Genomic DNA, 17,923 nt, shown 5'->3' with positions numbered 1-17,923 from the left:
GGGGAGAGAGACAGCAAAAGAGAGGGGAGAGAGCGCAAAAGAGAGGGCAGAAGAGAGAGCGCAAAAGACAGGGGGAAGAGTGCAAAAGAGGGGGGGGAGAGCGCAAAAGAGGAGGGGGGGGAGAGAGAGCGCAAAAGAGAGGGTGGAGAGAGAGCGCTAAAGAGAGGGGGAGAGAGGAGCGCAAAAGAGAGGGGGGAGAGAGAGCGCAAAAGAAAGGGTGGGAGAGAGAGCGCCAAAGAGAGGAGAGAGGGCACAAAAGAGAGGGGGAGAGAGAGCGCAAAAGAGAGGGGAGAGAGAGAGGGGGGAGAGCGCAAAAAGAGATGGGGGAGAGAGAGAGCGCAAAGAGAGATCGGGGAGATAGAGAGCGCAAAAGAGATGGGGAGAGAGAGAGCGCAAAAGAGAGGGGGAGAGAGAGAGCGCAAAAAGAGAGGGGGAGAGAGAGAGCTCAAAAGAGAGGGGGAGAGAGAGAGTGCAAAAGAGTAGGGGAGAGAGCGCAAAAGAGTAGGGGGGAGAGAATGAGCTCAAAAGAGATGAAAAGAGCTCAAAATAGAGGGGGGAGAGAGAACGCAATAGAGAGGGGGGAGAAAGAGCGCAAAAGAGAGAGGGGGAGAGAGAGAGCGCAAAAGAGAGGGGGGAGAAAGAAAGCTCAAAAGAGATGGGGAGAGAGAGAGCAAAAGAGAGGGGGAGGGAGAGAGCGCAAGAGGTGGGACCGCTGTACTGCAAAAAAATGGCCCGTGTGAACGGGATTTTAGGACTAGTATATATATATATATATCAAGCAGACCAAAATATTGAATTTACTTTAATAGATATAATTAAAAAGTAGATTTGACATACATACACACATAATTAAAAATCCATATATATACATATATTGTACATTTTGTTATATATTAGTGCCAAGTTTATCGCTAAACAGACAGACCGAGAATAGAAGTGCCCTTCACTAGCACACAGAGCAGCACAGTGTGTATTAACCCTTCACAAGCACAGAGAGCAGCACAGTGTGTATTAACCCTTCACTAGCACAGAGAGCAGCACAGTGTGTATTAACCCTTCACTAGCACACAGAGCAGCACAGTGTGTATTAACCCTTCACTGGCACAGAGAGCAGCACAGTGTGTATTAACCCTTAAATGGCACAGAGAGCAGCACAGTGTTTATTAACCTCTTCACTAGCACAGAGAGCAGCACAGTGTGTATTAACCCTTCACTAGCACACAGAGCAGCACAGTGTGTATTAACACTTCACTAGCACAAAGAGCAGCACAGTGTGTATTAACCCTTCACTAGCACACAGAGAGCAGCACAATGTGTATTAACCCTTCACTGGCACAGAGAGCAGCACAGTGTGTATTAACCCTTCACTAGCACAGAGAACAGCACAGTGTTATTAACCCTTCACTGGCACACAGAGCAGCACAGTGTGTATTAACCCTTCACTAGCACAGAGCTGCACAGTGTGTATTAACCCTTCACTAGCACAGAGAGTAGCACAGTGTGTATTAACCCTTCACTAGCACAGAGAGCAGCACAGTCTGTATTAACCCTTCACTAGCACAGAGAGCAGCACAGTGTGTATTAACCCTTCACTAGCACAGAGAGCAGCACAGTGTGTATTAACCCCTTCACTAGCACAGAGAGCAGCACAGTGTGTATTAACCCCTTCACTAGCACAGAGAGCAGCACAGTGTGTATTAACCGTTCACTAGCACAGAGAGCAGCGCAGTGTGTATAAACCCTTCACTAGCACAAAGAGCAGCACAGTGTGTATTAACTCTTCACTAGCACACAGAGCAGCGCAGTGTGTATTAACCCTTCACTAGCACAGAGAGCAGCACAGTGTGTATTAACCCTACACTAGCACAGAGAGCAGCACAGTGTGTATTAACCCTTCACTAGCACAGAGAGCAGCACAGTGTGTATTAACCCTTCACTAGCACAGAGAGCAGCACAGTGTGTATTAACCCTTCACTAGCACAGAGTAGAGAGCAGTACAGTGTGTATTAACCCATCACTAGCACAGAGAGCAGCACAGTGTGTATTAACCCTTCACTAGCACAGAGAGCAGTACAGTGTGTATTAACCCTTCACTAGCACAGAGAGCAGCACAGTGTGTATTAACTCTTCACTAGCACACAGAGCAGCGCAGTGTGTATTAACCCTTCATTAGCACAGAGAGCAGCACAGTGTGTATTAACCCTTCACTAGCACAGAGAGCAGCACAGTGTGTATTAACCCTTCACTAGCACAGAGAGCAGCACAGTGGTGTATTAACCCTTCACTAGCACAGAGAGCAGTACAGTGTGTATTAACCCTTCACTAGCACAGAGAGCAGCACAGTATGTATTAACCCTTCACTAGCACACAGAGCAGCACAGTGTGTATTAAACCTTCACTAGCACAGAGAGCAGCACTGTGTATTAACCCTTCACTAGCACAGAGAGCAGCACAGTGTGTATTAACCCTTCACTAGCACAGAGAGCAGCACAGTGTGTATTAACCCTTCACTAGCACAGAGAGCAGCACAGTGTGTATTAACCCTTCACTAGCACAGAGAGCAGCACAGTGTGTCTTAACCCTTCACTAGCACAGAGAGCAGCACAGTGTGTATTAACCCTTCACTAGCACAGAGAGCAGTACAGTGTGTATTAACCCTTCACTAGCACAGAGAGCAGCACAGTGTGTATTAACCCTTCACTAGCACAGAGAGCAGCACAGTATGTATTAACCCTTCACTAGCACACAGAGCAGCACAGTGTGTATTAAACCTTCACTAGCACAGAGAGCAGCACTGTGTATTAACCCTTCACTAGCACAGAGAGCAGCACAGTGTGTATTAACCCTTCACTAGCACAGAGAGCAGCACAGTGTGTATTAACCCTTCACTAGCACAGAGAGCAGCACAGTGTGTATTAACCCTTCACTAGCACAGAGAGCAGCACAGTGTGTATTAACCCTTCACTAGCACAGAGAGCAGCACAGTGTGTATTAACCTCTTCACTAGCACAGAGAGCAGCACAGTGTGTATTAACCCTTCACTAGCACAGTGTGTATTATCCCTTCACTAGCACAGAGAGCAGCACATTGTGTATTATCCCTTCACTAGCACAGAGAGCAGCACAGTGTGTATTAACCCTTCACTAGCACAGAGAGCAGCAGTGTGTAATTAACCCTTCACTAGCACAGAGAAGCTGCACAGTGTGTAGTTAACCCTTCACTAGCACACAGAGCAGCACAGTGTGTATTAACCCTTCACTAGTCACACAGAGCAACACAGTGGTTTTAACCCTTCACTAGCACACAGAGCAGCACAGCGTGTATTACCCATCACTAGCACAGAGAGCAGCACTGTGTATTAACCCTTCACTAGCACAGAGAGCTGCACAGTGTGTATTAACCCTTTCACTAGCACACAGAGCAGCACAGGTGTGTATTAACCCTTCACTAGCACAGAGAGCAGCACAGTGAGTATTAACCCTTCACTAGCACAGAGAGAGCCCACAGTATGTAATAACCCTTCACTAGCACACAGAGCAGCACAGTGTGTATTAAACCTTCACTAGCACAGAGAGCAGCACTGTGTATTAACCCTTCACTAGCACAGAGAGCAGCACAGTGTGTATTAACCCTTCACTAGCACAGAGAGCAGCACAGTGGTGTATTAACCCTTCACTAGCACAGAGAGCAGCACGGTGTGTATTAACCCTTCACTAGCACAGAGAGCAGCACAGTGTGTATTAGACCCTTCACTAGCACAGAGAGCAGCACAGTGTGTATTAACCTCTCACTAGCACAGAGAGCAGGCACAGTGTGTATTAACCCTTCACTAGCACAGTGTGTATTATCCCTTCACTAGCACAGAGAGCAGCACATTGTGTATTATCCCTGTCACTAGCACAGAGAGCAGCAGCAGTGTGTATTAACCCTTCACTAGCACAGAGAGCAGCAGTGTGTATTAACACATCACTAGCACAGAGAGCTTGCACAGTGTGTATTAACCCTTCACTAGCACACAGAGCAGCACAGTGTGTATTAACCCTTCACTAGCACACAGAGCAACACAGTGTGTATTAACCCTTCACTAGCACACAGAGCAGCACAGCGTGTATTAACCCTTCACTAGCACAGAGAGCAGCACTGTGTATTAACCCTTCACTAGCACAGAGAGCTGCACAGTGTGTATTAACCCTTCACTAGCACACAGAGCAGCACAGTGTGTATTAACCCTTCACTAGCACACAGAGCAACACAGTGTGTATTAACCCTTCACTAGCACAGAGAGCAGCACAGCGTGTATTAACCCTTCACTAGCACAGAGAGCAGCACAGCGTGTATTAACCCTTCAGTAGCACAGAGAGCTGCACAGTGTGTATTAACCCTTCACTAGCACAGAGAGCAGCACTGTGAGTATTAACCCTTCACTAGCACTGAGAGCAGCACTGTGTGTATTAAGCCTTCAGTAGCACAGAGAGCAGCACAGTGTGTATTAACCTCTTCACTAGCACAGAGAGCAGCACAGTGTGTATTAACCCTTCACTAGCACAGAGAGCAGCACAGTGTGTATTAACCCTTCACTAGCACAGAGAGCAGCACAGTTGTGTATTAACCCTTCACTAGCACAGAGAGCAGCACTGTTGTATTAACCTCTTCACTAGCAAGAGAGCAGCACAGTGGTATTAACCCTTCACTAGCACAGTGTGTATTATCCCTTCACTAGTCACAGAGAGCAGCACAGTGTGTATTACCCTTCACTAGCACAGTGTGTATTATCCCTTCACTAGGCACAGAGAGCAGCACATTGTGTATTATCCCTTCACTAGCACAGAGAGCAGCACAGTGTGTATTAACCCTTCACTAAGCACAGATAGCCAGCAGTGTGTAATTAACCCTTCACTAGCACAGAGAGCTGCACAGTGTGTATTAACCCTTCACTAGCACACAGAGCAGCACAGTGTGTATTAACCCTTCACTAGCACACAGAAGCAACACAGTGTGTATTAACCCATCACTAGCACAGAGAGCAGCACAGCGTGTATTAACCTTCACTAGCTCAGAGAGCAGCACAGCGGTGTATTAACCCTTCAGTAGGCACAGAGAGCTGCACAGTGTGTATTAAACCCTTCACTAGCACAGAGAGCAGCACTGTGAGTATTAACCCTTCACTAGCACTGAGAGCAGCACTGTGTGTATTAAGCCTTCAGTAGCACAGAGAGCAGCACAGTGTGTATTAACCTCTTTCACTAGCACAGAGAGCAGCACAGTGTGTATTAACCCTTCACTAGCACAGTGTGTATTATCCCTTCACTAGCACAGAGAGCAGCACATTGTGTATTAACCCTTCACTAGGCACAGAGAGCAGCACAGAATGTATTAAACCCTACACTAGCACAGAGAGGCAGCACAGTGTGTATTAACCCTTCACTAGCACAGAGAGAGCACACAGTGGTGTATTAACCCTTCACTAGCACAGAGAGAGCAGCACAGTGTGGTATTAACCCTATCACTAGCACAGAGAGCCAGCACAGTGAGTATTAACCCTTCACTAGCACACAGAGCAGCACAGTGTGTATTAACCCTTCACTAGCACACAGAGCAGCACAGTGTGTATTAACCCTTCACTAGTCACAGAGAGCAGCACAGTGTTGTATTAACCCTTCAATAGCACAGAGAGCAGCACAGTGTGTATTAACCCTTCACTAGCACAGAGAGCAGCACAGTGTGTATTAACCCTTCACTAGCACAGAGAGCAGCACAGTGGGTATTAACCCTTCACTAGCACAGAGAGCAGCACAGTGTGTATTAACCCTTCACTAGCACAGAGAGCAGCACCAGTGGGTATTAACCCTTCACTAGCACAGAGAGCTGCACAGTGTGTATTAAACCCTTCAATAGCACAGAGAGCAGCAGTGTGTATTAACCCTTCACTAGCACAGAGAGCAGCACAGTGTGTATTAACCCTTCACTGGCACAGAGAGCAGCACAGTGTGTATTATAACACTTCACTAGCACAGAGAGCAGCACAGTGTGTATAACTCTCACCTAGCACAGAGAGCAGCACAGTGTGATTAACCCTTCACTAGCACAGAGAGCAGCACAGTGTGTATTAACCCTTCACTGTCACAGAGAGCAGCACAGTGTTTATTAACCCTTCACTAGCACACAGAGCAGCACAGTGTGTATTAACCCTTCACTAGCACAGAGGGCAGCACAGTGTGTATTAACCCTTCACTAGCACAGAGAGCAGCACAGTATGTATTAACCCTTCACTAGCACAGAGAGCAGCACAGTGTGTATTAACCCTTCACTAGCACAGAGAGTAACACATTGCGTATTAACCCTTCACTAGCACAGAGAGCAGCACAGTGTGTATTAACCCTTCACTAGCACAGAGAGCAGCACAGTATGTATTAACCCTTCACTAGCACAGAGAGAAGCCCAGTATGTATTAACCCTTCACTAGCACAGAGAGCAGCACAGTATGTATTAACCCTTCACTAGCACAGAGAGCAGCACAGTGTGTATTAACCCTTCACTAGCACAGAGAGCAGCACAGTGTGTATTAACCCTTCACTAGCACACAGAGCAGCACAGTGTGTATTAACCCTTCACTAGCACAGAGAGCAGCACAGTGTGTATTAACCCTTCACTAGCACCAGAGAGCAGCAGTGTGTATTAACCCTTCACTAGCACAGAGAGCTGCACAGGTGTATTAACCCTTCACTAGCACACAGAGCAGCACAGTGTGTATTAACCCTTCACTAGCACACAGAGCAACACAGTGTGTATTAACCCTTCACTAGCACACAGAGCAGCACAGTGTGTATTAACCCTTCACTAGCACACAGAGCAGCACAGTGTGTATTAACCTTCACTAGCACAGAGAGCAGCAGTGTGTATTAACCCTTCACTAGGCACAGAGAGCTGCACAGTGTGTATTAACCCTTCACTAGCACACAGAGCAGCACAGTGGTATTAACCCTTCACTAGCACTCAGAGCAGCACAGCGTGTATTAACCCTTCACTAGCACAGAGAGCAGCACAGCGTGTATTAACCCTTCACTAGCACAGAGAGCTGCACAGTGTGTATTAACCCTTCACTAGCACAGAGAGCAGCACTGTGAGTATTAACCCTTCACTAGCACTGAGAGCAGCACTGTGTGTATTAAGCCTTCAGTAGCACAGAGAGGCAGCACAGTGTGTATTAACCTCTTCACTAGCACAGAGAGCAGCACAGTGTGTATTAACCCTTCACTAGCACAGTGTGTATTATCCCTTCACTAGCACAGAGAGCAGCAATTGTGTATTAACCCTTCACTAGCACAGAGAGCAGCACAGAATGTATTAACCCTTCACTAGCACAGAGAGCAGCACAGTGTGTATTAACCCTTCACTAGCACAGAGAGCAGCACAGTGTGTATTAACCCTTCACTAGCACAGAGAGTAACACATTGCGTATTAACCCTTCACTAGCACAGAGAGCAGCACAGTGCGTATTAACCCTTCACTAGCACAGAGGAGCAGCACAGTGCGTATTAACCCTTCACTAGCACACAGAGCAGCACAGTGTGTATTAACCCTTCACTAGCACACAGAGCAGCACAGTGTGTCTTAACCCTTCACTAGCACAGAGAGCAGCACAGTGTGTATTAACCCTTCACTAGCACAGAGAGCAGCACAGTGTGTATTAACCCTTCACTAGCACAGAGAGCAGCACAGTGTGTATTAACCCTTCACTAGCACAGAGAGCAGCAACAGTGTGTATTAACCCTTCACTAGCACAGAGAGCAGCACAGTGTGTATTAACCCTTCACTAGCACAGAGAGCAGCACAGTGGGTTATTAACCCTTCACTAGCACAGAGAGCTGCACAGTGTGTATTAACCCTTCAATAGCACAGAGAGCAGCAGTGTGTATTAACCCTTCACTAGCACAGAGAGCTGCACAGTGTGTATTAACCCTTCACTGGCACAGAGAGGCAGCACAGTGTGTATTAACACTTCACTAGCACAGAGAGCAGCACAGTGTGTATTAACCTCTTCACTAGCACAGAGAGCAGCACAGTGTGTATTAACCCTTCACTAGCACAGAGAGCAGCACAGTGTGTATTAACCCTTTCACTGTCACAGAGAGCAGCACAGTGTTTATTAACCCTTCACTAGCACACAGAGCAGCACAGTGTGTATTAACCCTGCACTAGCACAGAGGGCAGCACAGTGTGTATTAACCCTTCACTAGCACAGAGAGCAGCACAGTATGTATTAACCCTTCACTAGCACAGAGAGCAGCACAGTGTGTTAGTAACCCCTTCACTAGCACAGAGAGTAACACATTGCGTATTAACCCTTCACTAGCACAGAGAGCAGCACAGTGTGTATTAACCCTTCCACTAGCACAGAGAGCAGCACAGTATGTATTAACCCTTCACTAGCACAGAGAGAAGCACAGTATGTATTAACCCCTTCACTAGCACAGAGAGCAGCACAGTATGTATTAACCCTTCACTAGCACAGAGAGCAGCACAGTGTGTATTAACCCTTCACTAGCACAGAGAGCAGCACAGTGTGTATTAACCCTTCACTAGCACACAGAGCAGCACAGTGTGTATTAACCCTTCACTAGCACAGAGAGCAGCACAGTGTGTATAACCCTTCACTAGCACAGAGAGCAGCAGTGTGTATTAACCCTTCACTAGCACAGAGAGCTGCACAGTGTGTATTAACCCTTCACTAGCACACAGAGCAGCACAGTGGGTATTAACCCTTCACTAGCACACAGAGCAACACAGTGTGTATTAACCCTTCACTAGCACAGAGAGCAGCACAGTGTGTATTAACCCTTCACTAGCACACCAGAGCAGCACAGTGGTGTATTAACCCTTCACTAGCAACAGAGAGCAGCAGTGTGTATTAACCCTTCACTAGCACAGAGAGCTGCACAGTGTGTATTAACCCTTCACTAGCACACAGAGCAGCACAGTGTGTATTAACCCTTCACTAGCACACCAGAGCAGCACAGCGTGTATTAACCCTTCACTAGCACAGAGAGCAGCACAGCGTGTATTAACCCTTCAGTAGCACAGAGAGCTGCACAGTGTGTATTAACCCTTCACTAGCACAGAGAGCAGCACTGTGAGTATTAACCCTTCACTAGCACTGAGAGCAGCACTGCTGTGTATTAAGCCTTCAGTAGCACAGAGAGCAGCACAGTGTGTATTAACCTCTTCACTAGCACAGAGAGCAGCACAGTGTGTATTAACCCCTTCACTAGCACAGTGTGTATTATCCCTTCACTAGCACAGAGGAGCAGCACATTGTGTATTAACCCTTCACTAGCACAGAGAGCAGCACAGAATGTATTAACCCTTCACTAGCACAGAGAGACAGCACAGTGTGTATTAACCCTTCACTAGCACAGAGAGCAGCACAGTGTGTATTAACCCTTCACTAGCCACAGAGAGCAGCACAGTGTGTATTAACCCTTCACTAGCACAGAGAGCAGCACAGTGTGTATTAACCCTTCACTAGCACACAGAGCAGCACAGTGTGTATTAACCCTTCACTAGCACACAGAGCAGCACAGTGTGTATTAACCCTTCACTAGCACAGAGAGCAGCACAGTGTGTATTAAACCCTTCACTAGCACAGAGAGCTGCACAGTGTGTATTAACCCTTCACTAGCACAGAGAGCAGCACAGTGGGTATTAACCCTTCACTAGCACAGAGAGCAGCACAGTGTGTATTAACCCTTCACTAGCACAGAGAGCAGCACAGTGGGTATTAACCCTTCACTAGCACAGAGAGCTGCACAGTGTGTATTAACCCTTCAATAGCACAGAGAGCAGCAGTGTGTATTAACCCTTCACTAGCACAGAGAGCAGCACAGTGTGTATTAACCCTTCACTGGCACAGAGAGCAGCACAGTGTGTATTAACACTTCACTAGCACAGAGAGCAGCACAGTGTGTAATAACTCTTCACTAGCACAGAGAGCAGCACAGTGTGTATTAACCCTTCACTAGCACAGAGAGCAGCAAAGTGTGTATTAACCCTTCACTGTCACAGAGAGCAGCACAGTGTTTATTAACCCTTCACTAGCACACAGAGCAGCACAGTGTGTATTAACCCTTCACTAGCACAGAGGGCAGCACAGTGTGTATTAACCCTTCACTAGCACAGAGAGCAGCACAGTATGTATTAACCCTTCACTAGCACAGAGAGCAGCACAAGTGTGTATTAACCCTTCACTAGCACAGAGAGTAACACATTGCGTATTAACCCTTCACTAGCACAGAGAGCAGCACAGTGTGTAATTAACCCTTCACTAGCACAGAGAGCAGCACAGTATGTATTAACCCTTCACTAGCACAGAGAGAAGGCACAGTATGTATTAACCCTTCACTAGCACAGAGAGCAGCACAGTATGTATTAACCCTTCACTAGCACAGAGAGCAGCACAGTGTGTATTAACCCTTCACTAGCACAGAGAGCAGCACAGTGTGTATTAACCCTTCACTAGCACACAGAGCAGCACAGTGTGTATTAACCCTTCACTAGCACAGAGAGCAGCACAGTGTGTATTAACCCTTCACTAGCACAGAGAGCAGCACAGTGTGTATTAACCCTTCACTAGCACAGAGAGCAGCACTGCAGATATGTGTGTAACTTACTATGGTGGACTGCAGATATGTGTGTAACTTACTATGGTGACTGCAGATATGTGGTGTAACTTACTATGGTGACTGCAGATATGTGTGTAACTTACTAGATAGGTTATAAAAAATATTGTACTGACTTACCGGATTATCCAAAGCGCGCTAAATGAGGAGCAGAAGATAGTTACATTCTGAATGGCTTCCAGTACTGGTGCAGCACTAAAAACGATCCCCACCCTCATTCTGTATGAAAAAAAAAAATAATAAAAAATACATATAAGTTTATAATTATTATTATAAATGTTGTTCTGTTAATGATTGTTATTTCATCTGCTAGTGCCAGGCAAAGGGATACTAAGTACTGTTCACTCTCTGTGCTAGTGAAGGGTTAATACACACTGTGCTGCTCTGTGTGCTAGTGAAGGGTTAATACACACTGTGCAGCTCTCTGTGCTAGTGAAGGGTTAATACACACTGTGCTGCTCTCTGTGCTAGTGAAGGGTTAATACACACTGTGCAGCTCTCTGTGCTAGTGAAGGGTTAATACACACTGTACTGCTCTCTGTGCTAGTAAAGGGTTAATACACACTGTGCTGCTCTCTGTGCTATTGAAGGGTTAATACACACTGTGCTGCTCTGTGTGCTAGAGAAGGGTTAATACACACTGTGCTGCTCTGTGTGCTAGAGAAGGGTTAATACACACTGTGCTGCTCTGTGTGCTAGTGAAGGGTTAATACACACTGTGCTGCTCTCTGTGCTAGTGAAGGGTTAATACACACTGTGCTGCTCTCTGTGCTAGTAAAGGGCTAATGCACACTGTGCTGCTCTCTGTGCTAGTGAAGGGTTAATACACACTGTGCTGCTCTCTGTGCTATTGAAGGGTTAATACACACTGTGCTGCTCTCTGTGCTAGTGAAGGGTTAATACACACTGTGCTGCTCTGTGTGCTAGTGAAGGGTTAATACACACTGTGCTGCTCTGTGTGCTAGAGAAGGGTTATTACACACTGTTGCTGCTCTGTGTGCTAGAGAAGGGTTAATACACACTGTGCTGCTCTGTGTGCTAGAGAAGGGTTAATACACACTATGCTGCTCTCTGTGCCAGTGAAGGGTTAATACACACTGTGCTGCTCTGTGTGCTAGTGAAGGGTTAATACACACTGTGCTGCTCTCTGTGCTAGTGAAGGGTTAATACAAACTGTGCTGCTCTCTGTGCTAGTGAAGGTTAATACACACAGTGCAGCTCTCTGTGCTTGTGAAGGGTTAATACACACTGTGCTGCTCTCTGTGCTAGTGAAGGGTTAATACACACTGTGGCTGCTCTGTGTGCTAGTGAAGGGTTAATACACCACTGTGCTGCTCTCTGTGCTAGTAAAGGGCTAATGCACACTGTGCTGCTCTCTGTGCTAGTGAAGGGTTAATACACACTGTGCTGCTCTCTGTGCTACAGAAGGGTTAATACACACTGTGCTGCTCTCTGTGCTAGTGAAGGATTAATACACACTGTGCTGCTCTCTGTGCTAGTGAAGGGTTAATACACACTGTGCTGCTCTCTGTGCTAGTGAAGGGTTAATACACACTGTGCTGCTCTGTGTGCTAGAGAAGGGTTAATACACACTGTGCTGCTCTGTGCTAGTGAAGGGGTTAATACACACTGTGCTGCTCTGTGTGCTAGTGAAGGGATAATACACACTGTGCTGCTCTGTGTGCTAGTGAAGGGTTAATACACACTGTGCTGCTCTCTGTGCTAGTGAAGGGTTAATACACACTGTGCTGCTCTCTGTGCTAGTAAAGGGCTAATGCACACTGTGCTGCTCTCTGAAGGGTTAATACACACTGTGCTGCTCTCTGTGCTATTGAAGGGTTAATACACACTGTGCTGCTCTCTGTGCTATTGAAGGGTTAATACACACTGTGCTGCTCTGTGTGCTAGTGAAGGGTTAATACACACTGTGCTGCTCTGTGTGCTAGAGAAGGGTTAATACACACTGTGCTGCTCTGTGTGCTAGAGAAGGGTTAATACACACTGTGCTGCTCTCTGTGCCAGTGAAGGGTTAATACACACTGTGCTGCTCTCTGTGCCAGTGAAGGGTTAATACACACTGTGCTGCTCTCTGTGCTAGTGAAGGGTTAAATACAAACTGTGCTGCTCTCTGTGCTAGTGAAGGGTTAATACACACAGTGCAGCTCTCTGTGCTTGTGAAGGGTTAATACACACTGTGCTGCTCTCTGTGCTAGTGAAGGGTTAATACACACTGTGCTGCTCTGTGTGCTAGTGAAGGGTTAATACACACTGTGCTGCTCTCTGTGCTAGTGAAGGGTTAATGCACACTGTGCTGCTCTCTGTGCTAGTAAAGGGCTAATGCACACTGTGCTGGCTCTCTGTGCTAGTGAAGGGTTAATACACACTGTGCTGCTCTCTGTGCTAGTGAAGGGTTAATACACACTGTGCTGCTCTCTGTGCTAGTGAAAGATTAATACACACTGTGCTGCTCTCTGTGCTAGTGAAGGATTAATACACACTGTGCTGCTCTCTGTGCTAGTGAAGGGTTAATACACACTGTGCTGCTCTCTGTGCTAGTGAAGGGTTAATACACACTGTGCTGCTCTGTGTGCTAGAGAAGGGTTAATACACACTGTGCTAGTGAAGGGGTTAATTCACACACTGTGCTGCTCTCTGTGCTAGTGAAGGGTTAATACACACTGTGCTGCTCTGTGTGCTAGAGAAGGGGTTAATACACACTGTGCTGCTCTGTGTGCTAGAGAAGGGTTAATACACACTGTGCTGCTCTCTGTGCTAGTGAGAGGGTTAATACACACTGTGCTGCTCTCTGTGCTAGTGAAGGGTTAATACACACTGTGCTGCTCTGTGTGCTAGAGAAGGGTTAATACACACTGTGCTGCTCTGTGCTAGTGAAGGGGTTAATTCACACTGTGCTGCTCTCTGTGCTAGTGAAGGGTTAATATACACTGTGCTGCTCTGTGTGCTAGAGAAGGGTTATTACACACTGTGCTGCTCTGTGTGCTAGTGAAGGGTTAATACACACTGTGCTGCTCTCTGTGCTAGTGAAGGGTTAATACATACTGTGCTGCTCTCTGCGCTAGTGAAGTGTTAATACACACTGTGCTGCTCTCTGTGCTAGTGAAGGGTTAATACACACTGTGAAGCTCTCTTGTGCCAGTGAAGGGTTAATATACACTGTGCTGCTCTCTGTGCTAGTGAAGGGTTAATACACACTGTGCTGCTCTCTGTGCTAGTGAAGAGGTTAATACACACTGTGCTGCTCTCTGTGCTAGTGAAGGGTTAATACACACTGTGCTGCTATATGTGCTAGTGAAGGGTTAATATACACTGTGCTGCTCTCTGTGCTAGTGAAGGGTTAATACACACGGTGCTGCTCTCTGTGCTACTGAAGGGTTAGTACACACTGTGCTGCTCTCTGTGCTAGTGAATGGTTAATACACACTGTGCTGCTCTCTGTGCTAGTGAAGGGTTAATACACATTGTGCTGCTCTCTGTGCTAGTGAAGGGTTAATACCCACTGTGCTGCTCTGTGTGCTAGTGAAGGGTTAATACACACTGTGCTGCTCTGTGTGCTAGTGAAGTGGTTAATACAGTGTGCAGCTCTCTGTGCTAGTGAAGGGTTAATACACACTGTGCTGCTCTCTGTGCTAATGAAGGGTTAATACACACTGTACTGCTCTGTGTGCTAGTGAAGGGTTAATACCCACTGTGCTGCTCTCTGTGCTAGTGAAGGGTTAATACACACTGTGTGCTCTGTGTGCTAGTGAAGGGTTAATACACACTGTGCTGCTCTGTGCTAGTGAAGGGTTAATACACACTGTGCTGCTCTGTGTGCTAGTGAAGGGTTAATACACACTGTGCTGCTCTCTGTGCTAGTGAAGCACAGTGTGTATTAACCCTTCACTAGCACACAGAGCAGCACAGTGTGTATTAGCCCCTTTACTAGCACAGAGAGCAGCACAGTGTGTATTAACCCTTCACTAGCACAGAGAGCAGCACAGTGTGTATTAACCCTTCACTAGCACAGAGAGCAGCACAGTGTGTATTAACCCCTTCACAAGCACAGAGAGCTGCACTGTGTGTATTAACCCTTCACTAGCACAGAGAGCAGCACAGTTTGTATTAACCCTTCACTAGCACAGAGAGCAGCACAGTGTGTATTAACCCTTCACTAGCACACAGAGCAGCACAGTGTGTATTAACCCTTCACTGGCACAGAGAGCAGCACAGTGTGTATTAACCCTTCACTAGCACACAGAGCAGCACAGTGTGTATTAACCCTTCTCTAGCACACAGAGCAGCACAGTGTGTATTAACCCTTCACTAGCACACAGAGCAGCACAGTGTGTATTAACCCTTCAATAGCACAGAGAGCAGCACAGTGTGTATTAACCCTTCAATAGCACAGAGAGCAGCACAGTGTGTATTAACCCTTCACTAGCACAGAGAGCAGCACAGTGTGCATTAGCCCTTTACTAGCACAGAGAGCAGCACAGTGTGTATTAACCCTTCACTAGCACAGAGAGCAGCACAGTGTGTATTAACCCTTCACTAGCACACAGAGCAGCACAGTGTGTATTAACCCTTCTCTAGCACACAGAGCAGCACAGTGTGTATTAACCCTTCACTAGCACACAGAGCAGCACAGTGTGTATTAACCCTTCAATAGCACAGAGAGCAGCACAGTGTGTATTAACCCTTTACTAGCACAGAGAGCAGTACAGTGTGTATTAACCCTTCACTAGCACAGAGAGCTGCACAGTGTGTATTAACCCTTCACTAGCACAGAGAGCAGCACAGTGTGTATTAACCCGTCACTAGCACAGAGAGCTGCACAGTGTGTATTAACCCTTCACTAGCACACAGAGCAGCACAGTGTGTATTAACCCTTCACTAGCACAGAGAGTTGAACAGTACTTAGTATCCCATTGCCTGGCACTAGCAGATGAATAACAAGCATTAACAGAACAACATTTATAATAATAATTATAAACTTATATGTATTTTTTTTTGCTTTCATACAGAATGAGGTGGGGATCGTTTTTAGTGCTGCACCAGTACTGGAAGCCATTCAGAATGTAACTATCTTCTGCTCCTCATTTAGCGCGCTTTGGATAATCCGGTAAGTCAGTACAATATTTTTTATAACCTATCTAGTAAGTTACACACATATCTGCAGTCCACCATAGTAAGTTTACACACATATCTGCAGTCACCATAGTAAGTTACACACATATCTGCAGTCACCATAGTAAGTTACACACATATCTGCAGTCACCATAGTAAGTTACACACATATCTGCAGTCACAATAGTAAGTTACACACATATCTGCAGTCACCATAGTAAGTTACACACATATCTGCAGTCACAATAGTAAGTTACACACATATCTGCAGTCACCATAGTAAGTTACACACATATCTGCAGTCACCATAGTAAGTTACTCACATATCCATACCTACCAACATTTCAAAATTCAAAAGAGGGACCCCCCCCCCCCCGTGGCAAAAAAAATGAAATGTAGTGGGCGGGGCTTAAAAAATCATAAGACCAAAGTAATATAAATAAAATTCGAAATAAAGTCATATATTTTAATACACTTAGGCAGCAAATCAAACACAAGCTCAAACCACTGGTATGGCTATGTGAGCTATGTATTTATTAGCCTTTGCAAAGACATTGCTAAATATTTTTATCTTAATTGGACATTTAATAATAAATTCTTTAAAACTGCTCTCTGCATTCCCCATTAATATTCTAGATTCTGGCCTTTAAAGTCAGCAAAAATGCACAGTAGCATAGTACATAGCATACACTTACACATGCAGATACACACACAGACTACATAGCATACACTTATACAGGCAGATGCACACCACACTACATAGCATACACTTATACATGCAGATACACACACACACTACATAGCATACACTTACACATGCAGATACACACACACACTACATAGCATACACTTACACATGCAGATACACACACACACACTACATAGCATACACTTATACAGCAGATATACACACACTACATAGCATACACTTATACATGCAGATATACACACACTACATAGCATACACTTATACATGGCAGATAACACACACTACATAGCATACACATGTAGATACACACACACTACATAGCATACACTTATACATGCAGATACACACACACTACATAGCATACACATATACATGCAGATACACACACACTACATAGCATACACTTATACATGCAGATACACACACACTACATAGCATACACTTACACATGAAGATACACACACACTACATAGCATACACTTATACATGCAGATACACACACACTACATAGCTTACACTAATACATGCAGATACACACACACTACATAGCATACACTTACACATATAGATACACACACTACATAGCATACACTTATACAAGCAGATACACACACACTACATAGCATACACTTACACATGCAGATACACACACGCTACATAGCATACACTTACACATGCAGATACACACACGCTACATAGCATACACTTACACATGCAGATACACACACTACATAGCATACACATGCAGATACACACACACTACATAGCATACACATGCAGATACACACACTACATAGCATACACATACACTTACACATGCAGATACACACACACTACATAGCATACACATACACTTACACATGCAGATACACACACACTACATAGCATACACTTATACAGGCAGATACACAGACACTACATAGTATACAGTTATACATGCAGATACACACACATACACACACATTACATAGCATACACTTATACATGCAGATACACAGACACTACATAGTATAGACTTATACATGCAGACACACACACACTACATAGCATACACTTATACATGCAGATACACACTTCTACATGTAGATACACATACACACACTACATAGCTTACATTTATGCATGCAGACACACACACACACTACATAGCATAAACTTATACATACAGATACACACAGTTATGGATACAGATAGGCACACACACTACATAGCTTACATTTATGCATGCAGACACACACACTACATAGCATAAACTTATACATACAGATACACACACACACAGTTATGGATACAGATAGACACACACACTACGTCATATATGGGTATCTGTAATTCATTGTATGGGGTCCTGGGGTTGGCAAGCACATTAGCTGGTAGTCTGCGGCTGCCACTGTTTGATACCCTGGTAGTA

Source organism: Bombina bombina, chromosome 5 (genome assembly GCF_027579735.1).
Source record: "Bombina bombina isolate aBomBom1 chromosome 5, aBomBom1.pri, whole genome shotgun sequence".
NCBI lineage: Eukaryota > Metazoa > Chordata > Amphibia > Anura > Bombinatoridae > Bombina > Bombina bombina.
The sequence above is the reverse complement of the archived record's forward strand: the minus strand, read 5'-3'. Positions refer to the sequence as shown.